This window comes from Phyllostomus discolor, chromosome 10, assembly GCF_004126475.2.
Source record: "Phyllostomus discolor isolate MPI-MPIP mPhyDis1 chromosome 10, mPhyDis1.pri.v3, whole genome shotgun sequence".
NCBI classification, from domain to species: Eukaryota; Metazoa; Chordata; class Mammalia; order Chiroptera; family Phyllostomidae; genus Phyllostomus; species Phyllostomus discolor.
In genome coordinates, this window is record NC_040912.2 from 60,668,884 (window position 1) to 60,696,058 (window position 27,175).

A 27,175-nucleotide genomic window follows, 5' to 3' on the forward strand; every position below is an offset into this window, starting at 1 on the left:
AGTCAAACAATGCAATTAAACAAACAAAGTGAAGAAAACTAAACAGGAAGAAGAGAAATAGACCTACTAATAAAATAAGTAAAAACAATGAAAAAATAAAAATAATAAAATGCAAGTTCTATGGGACAGCAAAGTAAAAGTTGTCTCAGTTTCTCAGTTGATGGCTTTAGCCTTGTAATCCCTCTGTGGATCTGTCTGTCATCCTTTCACAGCTTCAGGTCTTATTGTCTCACACTTAAGATAAAAAAAAGCTTCCTGCTCGCTTTAAACGTACCAAGGGAGTTCTGCTGGTCTTCCTGGATGCTTCTAGGCAGAAGGGGGCTTAGCTTAGCTTTTATCCCTTCCTGCAGTTTTGTGAGGATGGGTCAGGACTGAGCTGCAATATTCACAGTTGTCCAGTCTCCAACCCAAGTTGTGTGTGTGTGCTGCTGGTTCCTCACTGTCCATCTGCACCAGGCCAGTGCCTTTAATCCACCAGTTGTGTCTCCCATGAGGCACACTGATTAGGAACAACTCACACCCTACCTCCTACCTCTTTGCTGGCCTTTGTGCTGTGTGCTCTCAAAGTCCCTTCAGAGCAGTTCAGCTCTCCCACTAAATTAAGTCTCTCTGGGGACTGCTAGCTCTCTGAGCCCCACTGCCCTTCTTTGAATGGTCAGTGTGGTGTGTGATCCTCCTCCTCCTCCCTCTTCATGAGCCCAGCCTCTGCACAAGAGTCCTTTAAACAGCAGCTGAGAGTCTATTTTGAGTAAAATCCTCTTGTTTAAGAGGATATTGACCAACTGTCTGACCAGTCTCAAGGCTGTCTAGGTCAGGGTCTGACACAGTCTAACTCTTCTCCTTTCTCCAGGTGTCACCCTGCTCCCCAGTTTCTCTATTAATGACCTATCCAGTGACCACAGTCCCATCTGGTAAATACCACCTCTGTGCATCTGCCACTTGTCTTTATTCCCCACATCCCACCCACCCCCACCCTGTGACTTCAAGAATCCAGGTCTCTCCTGGCAAGGCTAGGTGTTCCAGCTGAGTGCAGGGGCAAGTTGGCTTTACTCCTACCTACCTCGCCACCATCTTCCTATATACCACATTCTTTCTGATTTTATTTAAATTAGCTAATTTAAATATTATGCATCCTGGATTTTTAAAATTTGTTCTTTTAATTTCATCTTAATTTTTTTTTATTTTAATTTTTATTCCTAAAATGCTTTCATTTTATTCTTCTATATGTACATTCTCCAGCTCCCAGATTTGAAAGCTTACCATAATATAAGCTCAGCAGTCCTGCTCAGAACCTTTAACAGATTCTATCAGTTTCCCTTTTCCTATCCCCCATCTTCACCCAACTCCAACTCACGTTTCCTGTCCATTTCTCAGGGATAAGAAGAGCATAGCAGAGAGAGAAGCCTGAGCTCAATCTCCCCTCCCACCCTTCTTCTCTCTCCAACTACAAGAGAGCAAGCCTGGATAGAAAAGACCTAGATTCCAGTGAGAGATGTTGGCTTGTTTTCACACATAGATTGGGGGAGGGGGAGACTTTCTCAACATATCCACTGTTTTGTTCAGATTTGGGTATATGCTGTCTCAGAGCCTGGGTTTGCTATGCCTTCGACTGACCAAGGAGGAGAGTAATGTGAGGACACTAGTGGGGGTTCACAGATACCATGGAGGCCAGCCACTGCCACATTACTAAAGAATGCCTGGGTCTTTGCAGGTGGTTTTGCACGGTAAGGACCATACTGTCACCCTTCTAGAACACCATGTCAATAAGGGTCTTCCCCAAACATCATAGCATATAACACACAGCCTAAGGGCCAGACATCAATCCATACATCAATGACATAGTGGCTCTGCACTGGGAAGAGATCTAGAGCCAGGTAGGAGATGGTGCACTGCTGGGGGGCCTAGTTCTCTAGCACCAGAGTCTGGCAGAAGCCCTCCACATGGATGCATGCTTGATTAATGGAACCCAAGTCCATTACAACAAGCTTCCACTCATCTCCAAGTAAGGTACTGGTGTGTTTTAGGTCCCTGTGGGCATAACCCTGGGCATGAATTGCATTAAAGCCTCTATAGATACCCAACAGCAGATAAAGGATTTGATTTTCAGCCAAGAAGTTACCTTTGTCTTTCAGTCTTTCTATCTCATTACACAGTGTACCTCTCTTGTAGAATAGCAACAGCCAGGACTGGTGGTGTGTCCTGCTCTCTCAGACAGAAAACTCTAAGGCAAATGATGTTGGGGTGATGGAAGAGGCTATGCATGTCTGCTTCTCATTGGGCCTTCCCCCAGTCCTGCCCTCACCCTGTTTCTGGATAAAGAGGTAGCATTTATTGTCAATGATGATAGTTCCCTGGGAGCAGACACAGTGTGTGGCCTGTAATATCTAAGTCATCCACCTCAAGGTCTGTCTGAGGCTGCCAAAGGGGTTCATCCAGCTTGAGTGGCCTCTTCCAAGGATGTTCTGGGAGACCTAGCAGATCATGCTAGCTTGAGCTGAAGGTAATTTATTTTTAAGTCACTTTTTTTTCTCAATAATCTTACTACTTAAAATGTTTTTTATTCCGAATACTGACCATTTCAAATAAGTGCCCTTCACAATTAGTAGATAACTTACTGAAGAGACTTGAGAAGCATACAAATTTTGAATTTATAATTATACTAATGTATTTTGTTTCTTATTTAGTTATATCTACCTTGTTTATACAAAGATTGTAGTTTTTTTCTGCTACACATCTGCTATACAAACTAGATATTTACTTTTATTAAAAGGATTTCTGGACCATACACCTGATAATATAGTCTTAGAGTCACTATAGAGGTTGCAACCATAATAGGTTTCAGTTTAATAAAAAGATGACCTATTATATTCAGCACTTAAGTACTACAGTTAAGCAATGGCTGAAAATTCCATAAGGAACAAGAATATGGAGACAGGGCAATTAACTTATTATAAATATGAAACTGCACTTGATAGTACTGTAATACAATCAGATATTTGGGCTTTTTGGTCTAAATAAATCAACAAATTTCAAGATATTTAGTTACAAACATTTTGAGGAAAGGAAACTTCCTCAATCTTCCCTGAGAACTGTTCTCTCCTTATTTATTTCTTCCTTCCTTCCTTCTCTTCTCTGTCTCTGTCTCTGTCTCTGTCTTTTTCTTTCTTCAAGAAATATTTATTTAGTTTCTTCTCTGTGTAAGACACTGGGCTATACATTTGTAACATGTAACATTTATAGGTTTCTAAGAAATGGATTAATGAATTCCATTACCTGTTTCAAGTCTGTTAAAACCAGCCATATACTTTTTCACAAAAACCAGTTTATTACATTGCTGCATCTGATTCTGAATGTCTTTTCATATATTTGTCACTTTTAATTATCCCTTAATCTTTTAAATTAAGACTTTATTTTTAGAACAATTTTAGTTCCATAGGAAAATTGAAAAGGTAGAGATATTTCCCAAATACTCCCTACACCCACACATGCATAGCCTCCATTATCAACAACCCCCACCAAAGTTACAATAAATCATATACCCTTGTTAAAACTGATGAACCTACATTGACATTATCATCACCCAAGTTTCATAGTTTCATAGAACCCTTACATAAGGGTTCACTTTTGATGTTGTACATCCTACGAGTTGGAATAAATATGTAATGAAATGTACAATATCTATCATTATGTTATCATATAAAGTAGTTTCCTTGCCCTAAAAATCCTGTCCTCTGCCTATTTACCCCCCATAACCACTGGCAACTACTGATGTTTTTACTGTCTCCATTGTTTTGTCATTTCCATGTTATGTAGTTGGAATCATACAGTATGCAGCCTTTTCAGATTGATTTCTTTCACTTAGTAATATGCATTTCAGTTTTTTTCATGACTTTTCATAGTTTGTTATCTTATTTCTTTTTCACACTGAATAATATTCTATTGTCTGGAAGTTCTATAGTTTGTTTATTTAAAATTGTAGTTCTGGCATTAGCATTAACTATGTTTGAGATCTTAGATAAGTCTCCTCAAGACACCTTCCCCTCTTCCCAGCTCTTGGAAACCACTATTCTATTTTCTGTTTATATGGATTTCCTTATTCTAGACATCTCATAAATAGAATCATACAATATTCAACTTTTATACCTAGCCTTGTTCACTTAGTGTAATGTTTTCAAAGTTCATCCATGTTACAGCATGTATCAGTATGCCATTCCCTTGATATGTCTAAATAATATTCCACTGTATAGATGCACTCCATTTGTTTATTCATTAGTTGAGGGACATTTGGATTATTTCTAATTTTGGGCTATTGTAAATAATGCTGCAATGAGCATTTATGTTTTTATTAGAATATACATTTTCAGTTCTCTTACATACACACTTTGGATTCGTACAGTAACATCATATGTAAATTTTCAGGAACTGCCAAATTGTTATCAAAAGTGGACACACTACTTTATAATCCCACTAACAATGTGGGAATTTTCATTTATTATAGTCTGTCTTTTTTAATTTGAGCCATCTTAGAGGGTGTGAAGTAGTATTTCATTGTATTTTAATTTTTGTTTCCTTAATCACCAATGATGTTGGCAACTTTTACTGTGCTGATCATTTCTTCTCTGGAGTAATACCTTCTCAAAACTTGTGTCATTTAAAAAAATGGGTTATATGTATTTTTATTGTTGAGTTGTAAGAATTCTTTATGTGTTTTGGGTACTAGTCTCATCAGATCTATAATTTAAAAATATTTTCTCCATTTCTGTGGCTTTTTTTCAATTCTTTATGATATCTTTTGAAGCAAAAAAATTAAAATTTTAACAAAGTACAGTTTCTTCCTTCCTCCCTCTTTCCTTCCTTTCTTCCTTCCTTCCATCACTTGTGCTTTTGATGCCAAGTCTAATAATTCATTACATAATGTGGGGGTCATAAATATTGACTCCTATGTATTCTAAGAATTTTATAGTTGCAGCTCTCATATTTAGCTATATGATTCAATTTGATTTAATTTTTATGCATCTTGTGAGGAAGGGGTCCAAGTTCACTCTTTTGCATTTGTATGTCTGGTGCTGCCAGAACCATTTGTTGAAAATACTATTCTTTTATCATTGAATTTTCTTCCCTTATTAAAAATCAATTGGCAATAAATGTAAGAGTTTATTTCTATACTCTCAATTTTATTTCATTAGTTTACATGTCTATTCTTATGTTGGTATTATATTGTCTTGATTATGTAGCTAAGTATTACATTTTATTTTTTAACTATTCTACTTTTCAGTTACAGCTAACATTCGATATTATATTAGTTTCAGGTGTACAGCATAGTGGTTTGACATTTACATAACTTACAAAGTGATCTCCTGGTAAGTCTAGTACCCATAGGGCACTACACACAGTTATTACAATATCACTGACTATATTCCCTGCTTGTACTTTATACCCCTATAATTATTTTGTAACTGCTAATTTGTACCTCTTTATCCTTTCACCTTTTTCATTTCCCATCTGGCAACCAACAGTTTGTTCTCTGTAGTTTATTTCTGTTACATTTGTTCATTTATTTTGTTTTCTAGATTCTATGTGAGATTCTAAGTGAGATCATGTATCTGTCTTTCTATTTGTGACTTATTCACTTAGCATAATACCCTCTCAGTCCATGAATGTTGTCACAAAAGGCAACATTTCATTTTTAAAAAAATACTTATTGTATTTTTCCATTACTATTTAGTACCTTTATACCACACCCCCAGCAATCACTCATGTTCATGAGTCCTTTCTTCATTATTTTTATGTTTGACTATTATTTCATTGCATATGTATACCATCTCTTCTTTATCAATGGACAGTTAGGTTGCTTTTATATAACATTTATAATAAATAATTCTGAAATGAATATAGAAGTGTATATTTCTTTTTGAATTATTGTTTTGATTTTTTTCTGATAAATGCCCATAAGTGGGATTGTTGTATTATATGGTAATTTTATATTTACCATATGAGGGATGGTAAATATACAATTACCAATTGTATATTGGTAATTATATATTACCAATATACAGAGACTGCTTTTGCTCAATTGTATATTCATCCCTCTGGTCATTACCAATTCCTTCTGGTCTTTTTTGTTTCATTGATCTCTGTGTTTATTTTTTTCCAGTACCATGATGTTTTGTTTTCCAATATCTAGATATGGCTTAAGAGCATGAATTCTTTTTAATTAGTGTTTTGGGATATTTGGGATATATTCCCTGAAGTGGGATCACTGGGTGAAAAGACAGGTCCCCATTTTTAATTTTTTGAGTGAACGCCATACATTTTCCACAGTTTTCGTTCCCACCAGTTTCGTTCCACAGTTTTCGACTGCACCAGTTTTCATTCCCACTGACACTGCACTAAGGTTCCCTTTTCTCCACATCTTCTTTTATACTTGTTTGTTGATTTATTGATAGTAACTATTCTGGCAAATGTGAGGTGATATTTCATTGTAGCTTTAATTTGCACTTCTCTGTTGATTTGTGACGTTGAGCATTTTTTTCATATGTCTATTGACCACCTCTGTGTCCACTGTGGAGAAGTGTCTATTCCGGTCCTTGGCCCATTTTTAAAAAGTTTGGATTGCTTGTGTTCCTGGTGTTGAGTTTATATATTTTGGAAATTAAACTCTTATCAGATGTATCATTGGCAAATATATTCTCCCATACAGTGGATTGCTTTTTCATTTTGTTGACTTTTCCTTTAGCTGTGTGGAAGCCTTCAATTTGGTGTAGTCCTGTTTGTTTTTCCTTTGTTTCTGTAGCCTTATGAGATATATCAAAAAATATTTCTATGTGAGATGTCTGAAACTTGACTGTCTATGTTTTCTTCTAGAATGTGTGTTGTCTCATGACTTACTTTTAAGTCATTTAATAATTTTAAGTATATTCTTGTGCATGGTATAAGTTGGAGGTCTAGTTTCATTTTTTGCATGTACCTGTCCAGTTTTCCTAACACCATTTATTGAAAAGGCTTTCTTTACTCCATTGTATGTCCTTACCTTCTTTATCAAATATTAACTGACCATAGTATATGGGTTAATTTCTGGGCTCTCTGATCTGTTCCAATGATTTATGTACCAGTTCTTATGCCAATATCAGGTAGTTTTGATTACACTGGCTGTATAGTATAGTTTCATAACAGGTATTGTGGTACCCCCAACTTTTTTTTTCAAAGTTGCTGAGTCTATTCAGGGTCTTTTCTGGTTCCATACAATTTTTTGAATATCTTTTCTAGATCTGTGAAATATGCCACTGGTATATTAATGGGAATTGCATTGACTTCTACTGGTAGTGTGGATATTTTAATGATATTAATTCTTCCAGCCCATGAACAAAGTATAGGCTTTCACTTGTTTGTAACTTCCTCAATTAGTTCTTTCTATGTCCTTTAGTTCCCAGTACAGGTCTTTTACCTTCTTGGTTAAATTTATCCCTAAGTCCTTGTTTATTTTGTTGCAATAGTAAAATAAATTGTTCTGTCAAGTTTATTATTAGATATTGTAATTTTTTAGTGGAGTCTAGGATTTTCTGCTTACAATATCATGTCATCTGTCAATGATGACAGTTTTACTTATTTCTTTGCAATTTGGGTGCCTTTTATTTCTTCTTTTTGTCTGATTGCTGTGGCTAGGACTTCTAGTATTGTGTTAAATAAGAGTGGTAAAAGTAGGCTTCCCTGTCTTGTTCCTGATCTTAAGAGAAACACTTAATTTTTGCCAGATTGATGATGATGTGGGTTGTAGAATTTTTTATATATGCCTTTTATTATGTTGATGTATTATCCCTCTATTCCCACTTTGCTGAGTGTTTTTTTTTAAGATTTTATTTATTTATTTTTAGAGAGAGGAGAGTAAAGGGAGAAAGGGGGGGAGAAAAACAGATGTATGAGAAAAACACAGATTGGCTGCTTCTCACATGCCTCCAACTGGAAATGTGGGTCACACCTCAGGCTTGTGCCCTACCTGGGAATCAAACTGGTGACCTTTCAAGTCACAGACCAGTGCTCAATACACTAATCCACACCAGCCAGGGCTGCTGAGAGTTTTTATTATGAATGGGTGCTGGATTTTATCAAATGCTTTTTTTCTAAATCTATTGATAAGATCATTATAATTGTTATCTTCCAAGTTTTTATGTAATGTATCACAGTTCTTGATTGTGAATGTTTTACTACCCTTGCATCCATGGGATAAATCCCAGTTCACCATGTTGCATGATTTTTTAAATGTATTGCTGGATTCATTTTGTTAATATTATGTTGAGAATTTTAGCATCTATATTAATTAGGGATATTGGCCTATTTTTCTTTTTCTGTAATGTCTTAATCTGGTTTTGGAATTAGAATAATGCTGGCTTGGTAAAAAGAGCTTGGAAGTTTTGTCTTCTATTGAATTTTTTGGAATAATTTGAGAAAGATAAGTATTAGTTATTCTTTGAATGTTTGCTAATATTCTCCTGTGAAGCCATCTAGTCCTGGACTTTTGTTAGGTGGGAGCTTTTTGTTTAGTGCTTCAATTCTGTTAGCTGTAATCAGTCTATTGATTTTTATGCTTCTTTCTGATTTACTTTTGAAAGATTGTATGTGTCTAGAAATTTATCCATTTTGCCCAGGTTGTCCAATTTGTTGGCATATAGTTGTTCATAGTAATTTTTTACAATCATTTGTATATCTGTGTCATAAGTTTTTACTTCTCCTCCATCATTTCTGATTTTATTATTTTGGTTCCTCCCCCTTTTTTGTTGATGATTTTGGTTAAAGGTCTTTCGATCTTGATTATCTTTCTAGAGAACTAGCTCTTAGCTTCACTGATCTTTTTTACTTATTTTTTTAGTCTCTATGTCATTTATTTTTACTGTGATAATTAATACCCCCTTCCTTCTGATTATTGTTAGCTTTGTTATTGTTTTTCTAGTTTTTCAAAATTAAAAAATATATATACTTTATTCCACACAGCAATATTTGCACTGATATGTTTGTTAGAGCTAGAGCTACAAAGTAAAGAATGAACAAATTGGACTACATCAAATTAAAAAGCTTCTGCACAGCTAAAGAAAATATCAGCAAAATGATAAGGGAACCAACCTTATGGGAAACTATTTTTGCCTATGATACCTTAGTAAGACTTTGATCCCCAAAATATATTAAAAATTCACATGACTCCACACCAGGAAGACAAACAATCCAATTAAAAAATGGGCAAAGGACCAGAACAGACACTTCTCCGAGGAGGACATACAGAGGGACCAGAGATGTATGAAAGGATGCTCTGCATCACCAGTTATCAGAGAGATGCAAATTAAAACCATAATGAGATACAACTACACACTTGTCAGAATGACCATCATAAACAAACCAACAAACAAGTTTTGAAGAGGTCATGGAGGAAAGGGAACCTTAGTACACAGTTGGTGAAAATGCAGACTGCTGCAGCCACTGTGGAAAACAGTATGGCATTTCCTCAAAAAACTAAAAATAGAACTTCTTTTTTACCCAGCAATTCCACTGCTGGGATTATATCCTAAGGACCCTGAAATATCAATCCAGCAGACCCTTTGCACCCCAATGTTCATAGCAGCACAATTTACAATAGCTAAGTGCTGGAAGCAACCTAGATGCCCATCAGTAAATGAATGGATCAAAAAATTATGATACATTTACACAATGGAATACTATGCAACAGAAAAAAGAAGGAGCTTCTATCCTTTGTGACAGCATGGATAGAACTGGAAAGCATTATGCTAAGAGAAATAAGCCAGGTGGTAAAAGACACATACCATATGTCCCACCTTTAAGTGGAACCTAATCAACAAACAAACAAGCAAGCAAAATATAACCAGAAATGTTGAAATTAAGAACAAACTAACAGTAACCAGAAGGGAGGTGGGAGGGGACAATGGGGGGGAAAGGGTCAAGGGTTTTTAGAAACAACTATAAAGGACACATTGACAAAACCAAGGGGGGTAGAATTGGGACAGAGAGATGGGGATGGCTGGGGTGGAGGGAGTGGTGGGGAAAAAGGCAGACAACTATACTTGAACACTAAAATTTTTAAAAAGGTTAAAAAATATTGACAAGATTTCAATCTCCTTGAATTTGCTAATGCTTATTTTGTATCCTAACGTGGTCTGGTCTTGAAAATATTCCATGTGCACTTGAAAATAATGTATACTTTGCTATTTTTTGTATGAAGTCATCTGTAGATATTAATTAAATCTGCCCAGTGTAGTTTGCTATTTAAGGTCACTATTTCCTTATTAAATTTTTGTTTGGAAAATCCATCCATTTATGCGATTTGGTTGTTAAAATCCCCTACTATGGGGATTTTACTGCTGCCAATCTCTTCCTCGAAGTCTACAAAGATTTTCTTTATATATTTATTTGCCCCAATATTGGCTGCATAAATGTTTTACAAGGGTCATATCCTCTTCATGATTTGATCCCTTTAGTATTATGTAGTGTCCTTCTTTGTCTTTTGTCATGGCTGTTGTTTTCATGCCTATTTTCTCATATATAAGTATTGCTACACCAGCATTTTTTTTCATTTCCATTAGGATGGAATGTTTTTCCATCCATTAACTTTCAGCCTGTTTGAATCTTTTGTTCCAATGTGGGTCTCTTGTAGAGAACATATATAAAGGTCATGTTTTCTTATTCATTCAGCTATCCTATGTCTTTGATTGGCACATTTAATCCACTTATGTTTAAGGTTATTGATTTGTGCTTATTTATTTTTGTCTTTATACCTATGTTCCTCTCTCTTTAGTTCTTCTTTTTAAAGCATTCTCTTTAACATTTCTCACAATGCTGGTTTCATTAGCACTTCTTTTTTTGTCTGGAAAATTCCTTATTTCACCTTCCATTTTAAATGATAGACTTGCTGGTTAGAGTAGTTTGGTTGCACATCCTTATTTTTCATCATTTTGAATACATTATGCCAGTCCCTTCTAGCCAGAGGTCCCTCCATTGAAAAATCACATGAAATCCTAATGAGAACGCTCTTGTAAGTAACTAACTCTTTCTTTTTTGCTGCCATTAAGATTCACTCTCTGTCTTTAACCTTTGCTATTTCAGTTATGTTGTGTATCAGTATGGGTCTCTTTGGGTTCTTGTTTGGGACTCTGTGTGACTGTGTCTGAAATTGTGTGACATTTTTCTTTACTGTTAGGGAAGTTTTCAGCCATTATTTCCTCAAACAGGTTCTCTAGCCCTTGTTCACTCTCTTCTCTTTCTAGTTCCCCTATTATGCAGATGTCATTATGCTTGTTGTTGTTCCAGAGGTCCCTAAGGCTTTCCCCATTTCTCTTAATTCTCTTTTGATTTTCATGTCCTCTTTGGATGAGTACTGTCATTTTATCCTTTTAATTTGCTAAAACTATTCTCTGTTTCATCCAACCTAAATTTGTTTCCTTTATTGTATTCTTCATTCCAGATGTTGTATTCTTCATTTCTAACTAGTTCTATGTTATGGTTTCTATGTCCTTTTTAATGCTTAACATCTCTCTCTGTAAGTTCTTACTGACATCATCCATTCTTCACCTGAGGTCCCTGAGCATCCTTATAAACATTTTGAGCATATTTTAATACTTTATTATATTATAACCATTGCTTTTAAGCTCTGCACCTGACATTTTTATCGCTTTCATTTCATCCATTTCTCTTCATTCTTTTTTTATGGGGATGTTTCATGTTCTTTGGTTTGGGAAATTTTTCTTTGTCTCTATTTTGTCTCTGTGTGTTAGATACATCTGCTATGTCTCCCTAACTTATTTGATGGTTTTATGATGAAGGTGTCTTTTGGGCTCAGTGGCATAATCTTCCAGATCACCTGAACTTTGAGCTTTCAGAGTGTTTCTTTTGGTTTATGTGGACCCTTTGTTGTATTTGAATCTTGAATGCTGTTTGTCTTTGCTTGGATAAACTCATCCCTTCAGGCTGGGCAACTATAAGGATAAACCTCAATTACTGTGTATGAGACATTGTGTAGGGGTTACAACTTAGGTCGGGTTGTCCTGAGCAGGATCTTTGGCCTCCTGGAATCCCACTTCATGTGTGTCCTTTGTGTAGCTAGTTGGATTGAGCTCTGGTGTGGTCTGAAGCCCATTACTGGTTGTTTTATTTTTTTTTAATTGTTGTTGCAGTACAATTTTCTATCTTTTACTCCCATCTCAACCCACCCACCCAACGCTCCCCACCTGTATCCCATTTCCACCCACCCCTAGTTTTTATCCATGTATCCTTTATACTTGTTCCTGTAAACCCTTCCCCTTTTCCCCTAAAATTCCCCTGAAATTCCCTCTCCTCTCCCCTCTGAACTCGGTCAGTCTGTTCTTTATTTCAGTGTCTTTGGTTATATTTTGCTTGTTTCTTTGTTTTGTTGTTTAGGTTTCTGTTAAAGGTGAGATCATATGGTATTTGTTTTCCACTGCCTGGCTTGTTTCACTTAGCATAATACTTTCCAGTTGCACCCATTCTGTTGCAAAGGGTAGGAGCTCTTTCTTTCTTTCTGCTGCATAGAATTCCATTGCATAAATGTACCATAGTTTTTTGATCCATTCATTTACTGATGGGCATTTAGGTTGCTTCCAGCACTTGGCTATTGTAAATTGTGCTGCTATGAACACTGGGGTGCATAGGCTCTTTTGGATTGGTGTTTCAGGGTTCTTAGGATATAATCCTAGTAGTGGAATTGCTGGGTCAAAAAGCAGATCCTTTTTTAGTTTTCTGAGAAAATCCCATACTGTTTTCCATAGTGGTTGTACAAGTCTGCAATCCCACCAACAGTGCACTAGAGCCTCCTTTTCTCCACAACCTCTCCAACACTTGTTGTTTGTTGGTTTGTTTATGATGGCCATTCTGACTGGTGTAAAGTGGTATCTCTTTGTGGTTTTAATTTGCATCTCTCTGATAGCTAGCAATATTGAGCATCTTTTCATGTGTCTCTGTATCTTCGGTATGTCCTCCTAGGAGAAGTGTCTGTTCAAGTCCTTTGCCCATTTTTTTTTTATTTGGTTTGCTTGTCTTCTTAGAGTGGAGTCATGTAAGATCTTTATATATTTTAGAGATTAAACCCTTGTCTGAGGTGTCATTAGCAAATATGTTTTCCCATACAATTGGTTCTCTTTTAATTTTGATACTGTTTTCTTTCACCTGAGGTTCCTGAGCATCCTTAAAATAAAGGAGAAGCTTTTTATTTTGATGAGATCCCATTTGTTTATTCTTTCTTTGATGTCTCTTGTTCTAGGGGACGTATCAGTAAAAACTTTTCTGCGTGAAATATCTGAGATTTTCCTGCTTAAGTTCTCCTCTAGGACTTTAATGGTGACATGGCTTATATTTACGTCTTTTATTCACCTTCAATTTATTTTTGTGTATGGTATAAGTTGGTGCTCAAGTTTCATTTGTTTTGCCCTTAGCTGTCCAGTTTTCCCAATACCATTTTTTGAAGAGACTTTTTTTACTCCATTTTATGTTGCTGTCCCCTTTGTCAAATATTAATTGAATGTGGAGACTTGGGCTTATTTCTGGGCTCTCTGTTCTGTTTCATTTGTCCATGTACCTGTTTTTATGCCAGTACCAGGCTGTTTTGATTACAGTGGCCTTGTAATAGAGTTTTGTATCTGGTATTGTGATCCCTCCTACTCTGCTCTTCTTTCTCAAAATTGCAGCAGCTATTCGGGGTTATTTATGGTCCCATATAAATTTTTGAAGTGTTTGTTCTATCTCTGTGAAACATGTCATTGGTACTTTAATAGGTATTGCATTGAATGTGTAAATTGCTTTGGGTAGTGTGGACATTTTGATGATGTTAATTCTTCCAATCCATGAACATGGTATATGTTTCCATTTGTTTCTGTATTTCTTAATTTCTTTCTTCAGTGCTGTGTAGTTTTCTTTATACATCTCTTTTACTTCCTTGGTAGACTTATTGCTAGGTATTTTATTTTTCTTTTTGCTGTGTCAAATGTGATTTTTTCCCTTTGATTTCTGTTTCTGCTGTTTCATTGTTGGTGTACAAAAATGCATTTGATTTCTGGGTATTGACTTTTTGTCCTGCAGTTTTGGCAAATTCATTTATGAGGTCAAGCCATTTTTCAGCAGAGTCTATAAGATTTTCTAGGTACACTATCATGTCATCTTCAACCAATGACAGTTTTGTTTCCTCCTTTCTGATTTGGGTGCCTTTTATTTTCTCTTCTTGTCTGATCGTTGTGGCTAAAATTTCCAATACTATATTGAATAAAAGTGGTGAAAGTGGACATCTTTGTCTTGTTCCTGCTCTTAGTGGAAAACATTTTAATTTTTTCCCATTGAGTATGATGTTGGATGTAGGTCTCTCATATATGGCCTTTATTATGTTGAGGAATGATCCCTCTATTCCCACTTTGCTGGGTGTTTTTATCAAAAATGAGTGCTGTACTTTATCAAATGCTTTTTCCAGCCCTGGCTGGTGTAGCTTAGTGGATTGAGCGTGGGCTGTGAACCAAAGCATCACAGGTGAAATTCCCAGCCAGGGCACATCCCTGGGTTGCAGGCCAGTGGGGGGTCATGTGAGAGGCAACCACACGTTGATGTTTCTCTCTCTCTCTTTCTCGCTCCCTTCCCATCTCTTAAAAAAAAACAAAACAAAAAACAAACAAACAAACAAACAAAACAAATAAAATCTTTAAAAAAAGAGCATTGAAAATGCTTTTTCCACATCTATTGATATGATCATGTGATTATTTTCTTCGCTTTTGTTTATGTGATATATTACAGTTACTGATTTGGGAATATTGCACCATCCTTGCATCCCTGGAATGAATATCACTTTCTCATGGTGTATGATCTTTCTAATGTATTGTTGGATGCGGTTTGCCAGTATTTTGTTGAGAATTTTAGTGTCTATGTTCATCAGCAATATTGGTCTGAAATTTTCTTTCTTTGTTTTGTCTTTATCTGGTTTTGGGATTAGGATGATCCTGGCTTCATAAAAAGAGTTTGGGAGTCTTCCATCAATCTGGATTTTTTGTAATAGTCTGTGAAGGATAAGGATTAGCTCTTCCTTAAATACTTTGTAGCATTCTCCTGTGAAACCATGTGGACCCAGACTTTTATATGTTGGGAGTTTTTTGATTACTGCTTCAATTTCATCTGCTGTTATTGGTTTGTTCAGGCATTCTGCTTCTTTTTTATTGAGGTTTGGAATATATTATATTTTTCTAAAAATTTGTCCATTTCACCTAGGTTTACCAATTTCTTGGCATACAGCTCTTCATAGTAATTTCTTACAATGTTTTGTATTTCTATGGTGTCAGTTGTAATCTCTCCTCTTTCATTTCTGATTGTGCTTATTTGGATCCTTTCTCTGTTTTTCTTGATGAGCCTGCTTAAAGGCTTGTCAATTTTGTTTATCTTTTTAAAGAACCAGCTCATGTATTCATTGATTCTTAGAACTGTGTTTTTAGTCTCTATGTCATTTAATTCTGCTCTGATCTTGGTTATTTCCTTCCTTCTGCTTGCTCTGGGCTGTTTTGGTGCTTTTCCTCAAGTTCTTGTAGATGTGGGGTTAGATTGTTTGTTTGAAATGTTTCTATCTCTGTTTAGGTAGGCCTGTATCACTATGAACTTCCCTCTCAGGACTGCCTTTGCTGTGTCCCACAAGTTTTGGGTTGTTGTGAGTTCATTTTCATTTGTTTCTGGAAACTTTTTGATTTCTCCCCTTATTTCATTCTTGATCCATTCATTGTTTTATAGCATGCTATTCAATCTCCATGATTTTGAGTGTTTCAGGTTTCTTCCCTTGAGGTTTGTTTCTAGTTTCAGTCCCTTGTGGTCAGAGAAAATGCTTGGTATAATTTCATTTTTCTTGAATTTGTTGAGGCTTGCTTTGTGTTCTATCATGTGGTCTATCTTTGAAAATATTCCATGTGCATTTGAAAAGAATGTGTATTTTGTAAAGCCCATCACCTGTTGTGTTTGTTCTGGGTCTGCGTGAGTGGAATTTAGATATAGTGTTCTGTAACCAGCCCTGGGCTACTTGTGTGAAGCTACTGTTGAGAGCCCCCATGCCTGGCTTCAGAATCTGTAACCCGCCATGACTAAGGCTGAGTGAGAGACCTTGGGACCATAAGTCACTGAGGAGACAAAGTTTATCTCCTTGGCAGGAGCACCTCCTCTTCCCATTTTATTTCACCTTGCCTGGCCCCCAATGCTTGGTTGGTTAGCCAATGACGGGTAAGATTCCTCAAGGGAGGATTGATCTAAGACAGGCATGATCACATGGAGGCCCCAGGGAAGGACATGGGGGACTATGGAGAAAGGGTGTGATGGACTCTCACCCCTCAGCTTTGACAAAGCCTGAGTCCTCATTCTGCCTGCGAGAAGTCTCCTAATTTCTTGGCTATCTTGCTTCCTCTGCCCGACTTAAGCCTGAAACAATGATAGAGGGCAGTGCGGCCCTGTGCTAGAAAGGATGGGCTCCCTGGGTGTTCTTTAAAGGCCTGAACATCTTTTAGAACATCTAAAAGATGTTCTTTATCAGGCCTGAGAAAGAACATCTAAAATACTGTGAAGCCTGCTTTGCTAAGAATGCTCTTAATTAAATGATAAAGGCCTGAGCAGGAAATGAGTTTGTTTCCCAAAGTTTTGTAGCCTTTTAGCTAATAGACCCTGATGCAGAATGAGCCCTAATAGTTCTTTGTATGCTATCTATCATTTGATCCTTACTGCTTGACAATGACTAATAAGCTGTGCCTGTATTCCCGCACAAATTAAACCCAATAAAAGCCTGTCTAGGCAAGGGCACGCTGTGCTCTTCCTTTGAGAGAGTGACCTGCCTCTTTTCCTCCACAGGAATCAGTAGTTCCTGTGAATTTGTCCTGCATCCCATCCATAATGCTGTGACACTGTGGGCTTGTGCACACATCAAGCTACCAAGCTGTGTGCTGTTTGTGTCTCTCTACTGGACCTGTGTGTGTATGTGAGGGGCCAATCTGTATAAGTGTCAGTGTCTTTCTACTTAGAGCTGGGTGCTGATCTGTAAAAGGACTGAGGCTTCTTGAGGTCCACCTACACCTTTCATCTACTCCATCATCCCATCAGGTTGCCTGGCCTTTCTCAAGAGCCATTTGATGAGAGACTGTAGGGTGATCGTTGTCTAGTTGAGATAGAGCTACCAGGTCTCCTACTTGGGGGGTCACAGGGTCAGATACTCAAGGACAGAATAGTAGCTCCTGCTTCAAAGCCAAACCCCTCAGTCTCTTCCAGATTTTCCAACTCCAGTTCCCCTAGCAGGCTTACTGCAGATTTAAGTTTTGTATACCCAGCCATCCCATTTGTAGGAGCAAGCTCAGCTGCCCAGGAATCAGGGCAGCAGATCAAAAAAGTCTCCAATTTGAGGTGATGCTTGTGTACCCTGTGAATGGGTCATGCTCTGTGTTCTGCTCCCAGAAAATAGCCTCCTGAGGTCTCCCACTTTGAATGTCCTTGCTCCATGCTGACCTTCCTTCTTCCCATGCAAGTGCACCCAGCAGGATTATCTGGGACTTAGCAGGGCTGATTCAAACAGTTTCTGATTGGGGGTGGTGCACACATACCATTAGGAGCGGGCAGGCACTTTTTCCCCTGCTTGGGGTACCTTAGGCTGAACTCACAGCAGAGATTAGATTAGCTTCCCCATAATACAACCATGAAGCCCAGAACACTCCCATCTGGCTCCTGAAAAGTATCCTCTCCAGGAGACAGTCTGAAAATCCCAGCTCTGTTTGCCTCCTTGGCATGCCACAGAACCAAGCAGTATGGGCCAAAAATCACAGCATTTTGCTGTGCTCTGATCTCTCCACATGGTTGGTCTTAGCAGATTGGGACCCAAATTTCCAGCCCTGCATAGATCCTCTGTACCTTTGAACTCAGCAGGACTGGGCAGACCAATTGGCTCAAATGCTCAAGGAGGAGCAGTGTTTGTGCACTTGTAGTGTGGGGAACCTGTCCTCTTTCCAGAGACACACAGTTTAGTCACTGTGTGGGTCTCTGTCAAAAGCCTTACCAGGAAATAGAGGATGTTCTAAAAGTTACTGCTGGGTGTAGCCAACAGATGCTTCCACAGGACCCAAGAGTCTGGACCATGAACTTCTCAGATTGATGCTGTAATAGCAGTGCTCTACCCTGTGAGGGTAGATCCCCACTGGCTCTCACCACTAGATGCTACACAAACTCCTCTGCCCATCTCTCTTGCTCTGGGTTGAGGACCTCTGGGTGTGGTCAAGACTTCATGCTTCTAGGGGAAAGGAGTTCTGCAGCCGTGACATTTCGCCAGCTTCTCAGATGCTGCTATACCTATATGAAGTGGATATCCCCATCGGAATCTCAACCCTTCATACCAGTCTCTATGTAGCTTCTACTGTACTTCTTGGTTATAATATTACAAACATATAGGCCATTAAATTTCATATCTCCTGGCTTTAAGTTGGTTGTTCAAGATGATTGCTCTGTATGTTAGCTGTAAATCTGAGTTGGGGCTGGGCGAAAGTGGTTGCAGCTTCCACCAATTCTGTAGCTATCTTCAAATCTCCAACAATAGCATTTATTTCATGTCATGAACTGGGATGTAGTCCTTAGCCTGTAAAATGGACTGACCTTTCTGAGGATAGATTTGTGTTAACCAAGTTTATGAAATTAATGTTTAGAAATAAAAAAAATACTTACTGAATGTATTGTAATAAATTATTTTATCTTATTTTAGGGACAAAACTGCTTAGTATATTATAGAATCCATGAATTCTGTGTATAAGGAACTTAAAATGAGTAATTTGGTCATTAAAAACTTTATTTTCCTACAGGCAGAGCAGCACTGGAAACTAAAAACTAATCATAATCACAAGATTTCTTGGAGGTTGTGGAATTGCAATTAAAGTGAGATTGATATGTGATGTGTTTTATGGTATTGAGTCAAGACAGATGTAGCCATATACACCGTAGGTGTGGTCTTGCTACTGGAACTAAAATACTGATGTCTGCTGGCTCCCACTCCTGCCAGTCAGGGGAAGAATATTCCAATATGTGAATGACCTTACATGTGAATGGATATAAAATCAGTAGACCTTACTGATCACCTAATTGGGTATCACGATTCATGCTAGGAAGTGGAAAGATGAATTAGACATAGTTCTTGGACCTCCATAGAATTAAAATTGATATAACATACTATAATAATGTTCCACCATAAAAGTTCTTTGACTGAAGTATAAACAAAATGCTGTAGGAGCCAGAATGATGAACTATTTTAATGGTATTGGGAAAGGTGGTAAATGTGAACTAGGTTCTGATAGACGAGTAAAATTTGAACCACTCTAAAGGTTGATGAAGTCACTAGATGCATGTTGTGCAGCATGCCAAAAAGTGAATAGGTGTGATACATCTGGGCTATAAGGTTTGTGTTAGGGAGTGGGGAGACATGTGAGGCTGGAATGACTGGTTGGAGTCTGAGTACTAGTCAGTACAAAGTTGGGGAATGAATTGAGTTTGGAGCCAGACACTTACATTCAAATTCCATCTATGCCATTTACTACCTTTTAATCTCTGGTAAATTTCTTAGCCTCTATTTCCTAATTTCTAAAAAAGAGGTGATAGTATTAATTCAGCAGTATTGTAGTGGCTGAAAATTAATACATAAAGGACATGGCATGGAATCCTCCCAAATAACAAATGTGAGTCAGCAATAACATATTCATAGGGCTGCTATAAGAACTAAATGGAGTAAAAGAAAGCAAATATACGATTCTGTTTACACAAAGCCCTCAGGCTGAAATAATGCTAATGAAAATCAAACTTTAATAACTGTTCACTGCAGTTTATAAACCATCACTTTTATAAAAACAATTTACATAATTTAGGAAAAACTTTATTATTATCTGTGTGAAAATTAATCTATAAATGTATTAACTTGTGTTGATTCCAGGTCCTTCCCCAAGTAATGACTCTTCTCAGTTTAGATCTGAGTGCAGACAGCAGGTTTTATTCCAGTCCGTTTGATTTAAAATCATATTTTGTGAATATATGCATGCCTTGACTGTATATATTACAATTAATCATTGTTTTATCTCTTCACTAAAAAGTGAGCACTTTTTCCATAATGCTTCAGAAAATATTAGGCTCATAGGAGTGGGTTGAAATGATTTTAGGCTTAGACAGAATTAATATGCATATGTGCACATAGTGTGTATTATAAAATTTCTATTTTTTACCTTTGAATTTAAAAGCCTACTGTAATTTTGTTATAGTACCCTCTATTCTCTGAAAGTAGCGTGACATATTTCTGTCCACACAGTCCAAAATTTATGGTTTAAATAGATGTATAGTTAGAAAAGTAGAGATAGCCCACAACCTGACCCCTAGAATTATCTCCATTACATCTTTGCTTAGCAAGTAGTACAAATTATAAGGCAGCTCTTAAATATAGGCCTTTCTTATAGCAGTAGAATATACAAAAATGCCCTTAGGCAATCCAAAAATATTTTTTTCCACACAACAGTAGAGTGACTCTTCAGAGCTGTGTAGTATTTAAAGACAGGAAGCTCACCAAGAAGACCACAGTGCATACCCCTACATATAATAAGCAGTAATGGGATCAGTATGGGAAAAAAAATGAAGACAAATAAAAAGTAATCTAATTTAAGCAAAATCAAAGAAATGTCAACATTAAATACATTAACTATGAAAGAATGATATTCACTTGTCTGAAATAATTGCAGCATGGTTCTATTGTGTGCCATTTCAGTTATATGTATTTGACAGTTTCAGTCATTAAGGGTATTATTTATCCTAACCATCCACATTTCTGCAGCAATAGTACACATGTTTATACAATTACATCAAATCATACTTGATATATTTTGGTACCAGTTTGTGTTCTAAACTCATACAATTTCGGGATACATTTACTGCCTCATGGGAATCCCTACTTCCCCTTCTTTCTTACCTTGAGTCTAGACAAGTGCCACATGAAATGAAATGCTAACTGGATTCAGCATTTAGATGGAATCCAAACAAGTTCCATTACATTTTAGTTTAAAAACTGCTTGTATTTGAAATAAATTAATTATACAAATTTCCATAAGTCATTTAGTAACCAAAATTTTAATTTCATGAAGTTCCAATAATAAAGGTTATATCAATTTTAACTGTGTCATTTAAACCACAGATCCATTTTTAAGATAAAATATTTACCCAATAGTAGGAAGAACATAAGGTTGGTTTCTATGACAATAAAAATGGAAATAGTAGTACTTTGTTAGTAGATCTAGTAAAGAAAATACAACTTTAAAGAGGTATAATAATATATGAGCTTTACCTTTCAGAAGTGTTAAAATTTTAATATACTTAGCTTGGCTATGCTAAAATGTATTATTTTTTTTTTTGCTTTTGAGTTTTTCTTAGTTGCAACAATTAGATTTGTTTTATATCATTGGTAGCACTTTAGAACCATTTACTTTACTAAAAAAAAATACTTTCCATAGTTTTGAGTGACCTTATTTGTGAAAATGATTTTTTAAACATATTTGTATTTATTTGGTTAAACTCATTGTAAGTGTAAAATAACTTCACAAACATTTTAAATTATTTTATTGGCTTCTGCAGTTTTTTACCTCTCCACTATATTGCTCCTTTATTATTTCCAGTTGATTAATAACATCAGCCTTTATTTCCTCCATTTGTTTAATTTCATGGTACAGGCACAGCATAATCACATTGCAGACATAGCTGATATAAAATTGAAGTTTTCATAATGCTATCTTGGGACTTGGTGGTACTTGTTTCTTTTTCTTCTTAAAATATCACAACATAATAAAAAATAGGAAAAATATAAGTAAGCTTACATTCCTGTACAGCAGTATCTGTTGTCCATATTCTTACATGGATTCATGACTCTAATTATGAAGTATATACCATTTTGTATTCTAATTTCTTCTCTTAAATATACATTATAACTTTATTTTTATAATTATTACTTTTAATTAATATAAGGTATTCCTTTTTATGTATATACAATAAGAATATACATACTTAAATTGAACATTATTTCAAGTAGCATTATTTACCTGATATAGATATTATTTTAAGTAGCTCCCCATAACCTGTGGTGGTAGCCCTTTTTGATCTATTTCAGGCTATCTCTGCATAGGAGAGAAGTCAAGGGGAAAAAATGACAGTTCAGACTTTGCTTTTCAGAGTCTTTTTGTTAAATAAATACCACAACTTTATCACCACTACAACAATAATAAAAGAACTATGTTCAATATTCCCTTTCATTGAAATAATCCTAAGGTTAATTTAAATGGACTCATATCATTTCTAAAATACTCATTATACTGAGTGCCTATTGTTTCAATGCCCAAACATTATCTGAAGAATAAATCAACTGAAGCTTTTTTTTTATTTTGGGGGGGGGGGTTTGATTAAATGAAAACTCAAAGTTGTTTTTGAATTCTACATTAAATTGGTTTTAATTAAGTGATATTGTGTGGTTATTATCATCCTTTTTTTAATTAAAATTTTGGGGTGATATTGATTAATTAGATGATACAGGTTTTAAGTGTGCAATTCTATGATACTTCATCTGTATATTGCATTGTGTATCTAGCACCCAAAGTTGAGACTTATTCCATCACTATATATTTGACCACCTTTACTACCCCCAACACTCTTTTCCTCTGGTAACCAGCACACTGTTGTCTGTGTCTAAAAGTTTTTTTTGTAGTTTGTCTTATTTGTTCATCTGTTGCTTTCCAGTTTATATCCCACATAAGAATGAAATCATATGGTTCTTGACTTTTTCTGTCTGACTTATTTTGCTTACCATGATATTCTCAAGAACCAGTTATGTTATTACAAATGGCAGTATTTCAGCTCTTCATATGGCTGAGTAGTATTCCACTGAGTGTATACTACATTTTCTTTACCATTCATTTATCAAAGAACACTTTGGTTTTTCCTTGACTTGGCCACCATGAGAATAATGCTATAATGAACACAGGGCTGCATATATCTTTGTGAATAAATGTTTTCAAATTCTTGGGGTAGATATGCAGAAGAAGGTTTGCTAGCTTGTATGGTCACACTGTTCCTCACACATTCTTAGTTTGTGAGGACTTTCCATACTGTTTACTATACTGGCTGTACCAGTTTACATTCCCACCAGCTGCGAATGAGGGTTCTTTTTTTCTCCACAGCCTCTCTAACTCTTGTTATTACTTGTCTTGTTGAGAATAGTCATTCTAACAGGTGTGAGGTAAGATTGCATTGTAGTTTTGATTTACATTTTCTTAATAGCTAGTGAAGATGAACACCCTTTCGTATATCTGTTGGCTATTTGCATGTCTTCTTAAAAGAAACATTTGTTTAGGTCCTCTGCCCATTTTTAATGGGATTCTTTGGGGTGTGTTGTTATTGTTGTTGTTGTTGTTGTTGAGTTGTATGAGTTCTTTGTGCATTAACCCCCTGTCAGAGCTACTGTTTGCAAATACCTTCTCCCATTTGGTTGATTCCCTTTTTGTTTTGTTCGTGGTTTCTTTGGCTGTGCAAGAGCTTTTAGTTTGATATAGTCCCATTCGTTCATTTTCTTCTTTACTTCCCTTGACCAAATGACTTCACTAGTGAATTCTACCAAACATTCAATGAAATGTGATACCTACACCTCTCAAACTCTTCTAGTAAAAACCAAAGAGGAGGCAATACTCCTTAACATGTTTTATGAAGCCAACATAACCCTAATACCAAAACCTGGCAAAAATAACACACATACACAAATGAAAACTGAAGGCCAGTGTCTCTAATGAATACAAATTCAAAAGTCCTGATGAAAATACTGGAAGACTGAATACAGCAATATATTAAAAACATAATACATCATATTCAAATGGGGTTCACTGTAGTGTACAAGGATGCTTCAATATATAAAAAAAATGAGCAGTGTAATGCACCACATTAAAAAAATATATAGGATGAGAATCATATGATCACATCAGTAGATTAAAACACTCCATAAAATGGGTATGGAAGTACCTCAACATAATAAAGATCATATATGATGAACACTCAGCTAATATCATACTCAATGGTGGAAAACAGAAACATTTTCATATAAGACCAGGAACAAGACAAGGGTATTTACTCTCATCACTCCTATTAAACATAGTTTTGGAAGCCCTAGCCAGAGCAATTGGGAAAGACAGATAAATAAAATACACCCAAATTAAGAATGAAGAAGTGAAAGTGTCACTTTATGTAGATGGCATAGTTCTTTAATACAGAAAACTCTAAAGACTCCACTAAAACACTATTAGAAACAATAAACAAATACAGCAAATATTTAGGATACAAAATAAAGGTACAAAACACCTATATACTAACAATACAATTTCAGAAAAAGAAATGGAAAATGATCTCTTTTGCAACTGATTTAAACAAAAAGAATAAAATACCTAGGCATAAAATTAAGGTATTTGAAGTACACATGCATTATTAAAAGAGGTGGAAAAAGACACAGTGAAATGGAAAGACATTTTGTGTTCATGGTTTGGAAGACTCAACATAGCTAAAATTGTTATTACTGAAAGCAGTATACGGATAATGCAATCCCCATCAAAATCCCAAAGAAATGTTTAAAGAACTAGAACAAATTATCAGATTTGTATGCAACTACAAAACACCACAAATAGCTAAATAAATTATGATAAAAAAAAAAAGAACAAAGCCAGAGGAATCACAAGCCCTGGTTTCAAATTGTACTACAAAGTGACAATAATCAAAACAGTATGATATTGGCAGAAAAACAGACGCACTGACCAATGGAACAGAATTGAGAGTCCATAAATAAACACACATGTATATAGGCAAACATACATTTTAAAATTTTATTTATGTATTTTAGAGAGAGGGGAAGGGAGGAAGAAAAGGAGAGAAACATTGATGTGTGGTTGCCTTTTGCACACGCCTTGCCGTGGACCCAGCCTGCAAACCAAGCATGTGCCCTGATTGGGAATCGAACTGGTGACTCTTTGGTTTACAGACTGGTATTCAATCCACTGAGCCATACCAGACAGGGACAGGCAAATAATTTTTGACAAAGGATCCAAAAAACATAGAATAGAAACAAATTCTCTTCAATAAATGGTGTTGGGAACATTGGAAAATCACAATGCAACAGAACGAAACTAGACTAATGTTAGTTCTCATGTTGTGGAAAATCCACCCACACGTGGGGAGATAATGAAGCACAAACTTTATTACCCGGGGCCCAGAGGGGGTGGTTAACATCCAAATCCTCTGAGCACCGATCCTCACTCTCCAGGGGTTTAAATAGTCCCGGGCTCCCTACTTACGTGGCGAAGCAAGGTTACAGAAGCTGAATGTGGAAGTTAGGTCCAGCTACCTTATATGGGAGACAAAGGGAAAACGCAGGAGGAATTTGCAGAAGCTACAGAGCACAGGAGCTTATCATGGGAGTCTGTGTACGACCTTGAGTAACTGGCCGTTGCTTTGGTTACGACTTGTCTGCTTTTACAGTCCTGTGTGAAATTTTGCAAGTGTTACAGTTACAGAGCATAAGAAACTTTTGGAGTTTTCTTTTCCTGCCACATTCCCCCCTTTGATGCTATAAGGTGTTTTCATCCCTTTTAGCATCACTAATACCTGGCTATGAGGCTGAGATCCTTGGGAGGGTTACAACTGCTGATACTGGTGTTGGTACCACCGGAGGGCTAGCACTGTGGCGGCTGCCCTATGAGTCACTGTAGCCCTAGGTGTAGGACTAAGGTCCGGAGGATGCAGGGTCCTATATGCCTGACACCTCTGGGTCTGGTACTTCATGGTCCTGGATGTTACTCTAGTCTAGTATACCTTCCCTCCCCAAGTGCAGAGGGATTGCTGTGACTGAATGCAACCCGATGGCATGTCAGTGGAGGAGCTGAAAGCTGACCCTAGGAGATAGTAAAAGACCACTTTACCTCTGAGCATAACCCTATGCCTGGGGGTACTACATTTGCAGGTTGGGGCTGAGACAGGGGCCGCATTTGTTAAGCAAAGCATACAATAAGTACAAATACAGAGATCAAACAGAGACAAACTATTTCTAGGGTGACCCGCTTTGCAGGGATTCCATTCCTCAGGGGCCACAGTCACTAGTCCAATTGTCAATGCTCCTGCAAAGGTGCCAATTAAAGTCAGGTACCCTGCAGAACAATGGTCTATTCCTTGGCGTCTTTGGGATCTGCTGCTGTCTTGGCCCAGCTGTAGTAGATCCAAGGGGTGACTCCTGCAGCAGTAAGTTTGTCCAGGGCAGTCTAGTTTTCTGGTCTGCACACTCGGCGACTTTTGCCTTTAACTATATAGCTGCTTCCATCCATGTAGTGGGTGACAACAACATCAGGTTGGGCCAGGGGCTGGTCCTAGAGGTCTGGCCGGCTGGCATGGACTTCTTTAGTTACTCTAAGACAGTCATGGTCCAGCTCTTTAAGTTCTGCCGGTAAGTAGGTGGCTGGATTGACTTGTTTCATGGTCTTAATATGCACCCTTGGGTTTCCTTGGAGGATGCCCTGGTATTGAGTCAGTCTGGGGTTCGACAGCCACTTGTGCCCCTTGCAAGAGGGGTATGGCAGCAGTGACTGCCCTCAGATTAGGTGGCCAGCTGGTGGCGCTAGCAGATGTCCAAATGCTTAGACAGGTGAGCCACCGGGTGTTGCCATGGTCCGACAGGCTGGGTCAGGACCCAAGGGCTACCTTGTCTCTCTTGTGGGTGTACAGATTAAAAGGCCGCCCCGGCTTTGACAGTCCAAGGGCAGGAACATTACTGAGGCACCTCTTAATATTTTGGAAGGCTTTTTCTTAATGTCCGGACCCTTCAAAGCCTGGTAGTAGGGCCGAGTTCCACAGCCGCAGGGTGAAGGCTGGCTTTCCCTCAGGAGAACAAGCATTTTTCTTAGAAATCAGACAAGGTTCTGGAGGGCATTGGCAACTCTGCCATTTTCTGTCCTCGCCCCTGATCACACCGTGAGTACTTCCGGCAAGCCTGGTTGCTGAGCTCTGCACCTGGTGACATTGCCGGAGCCCCAAGGGAGCTTGCAGGCCACTGGGGCAGGCGAACCCGATAGAGCACCATGAAGGGCCATGA

General features: G+C 37.2%; 1 protein-coding gene and 1 pseudogene across 1 annotated transcript in view; one reads left to right on the forward strand and one right to left on the reverse strand.

The window, feature by feature from the left end:
* The window catches only part of FOXP2 (forkhead box P2), an 852,864-nt gene that overhangs the window by 223,207 nt on the left and 602,482 nt on the right, over nucleotides 1–27,175 (forward strand). The window lies entirely within an intron of this gene.
* On the reverse strand, nucleotides 1,474–26,561 carry LOC114507298 (annotated as a pseudogene).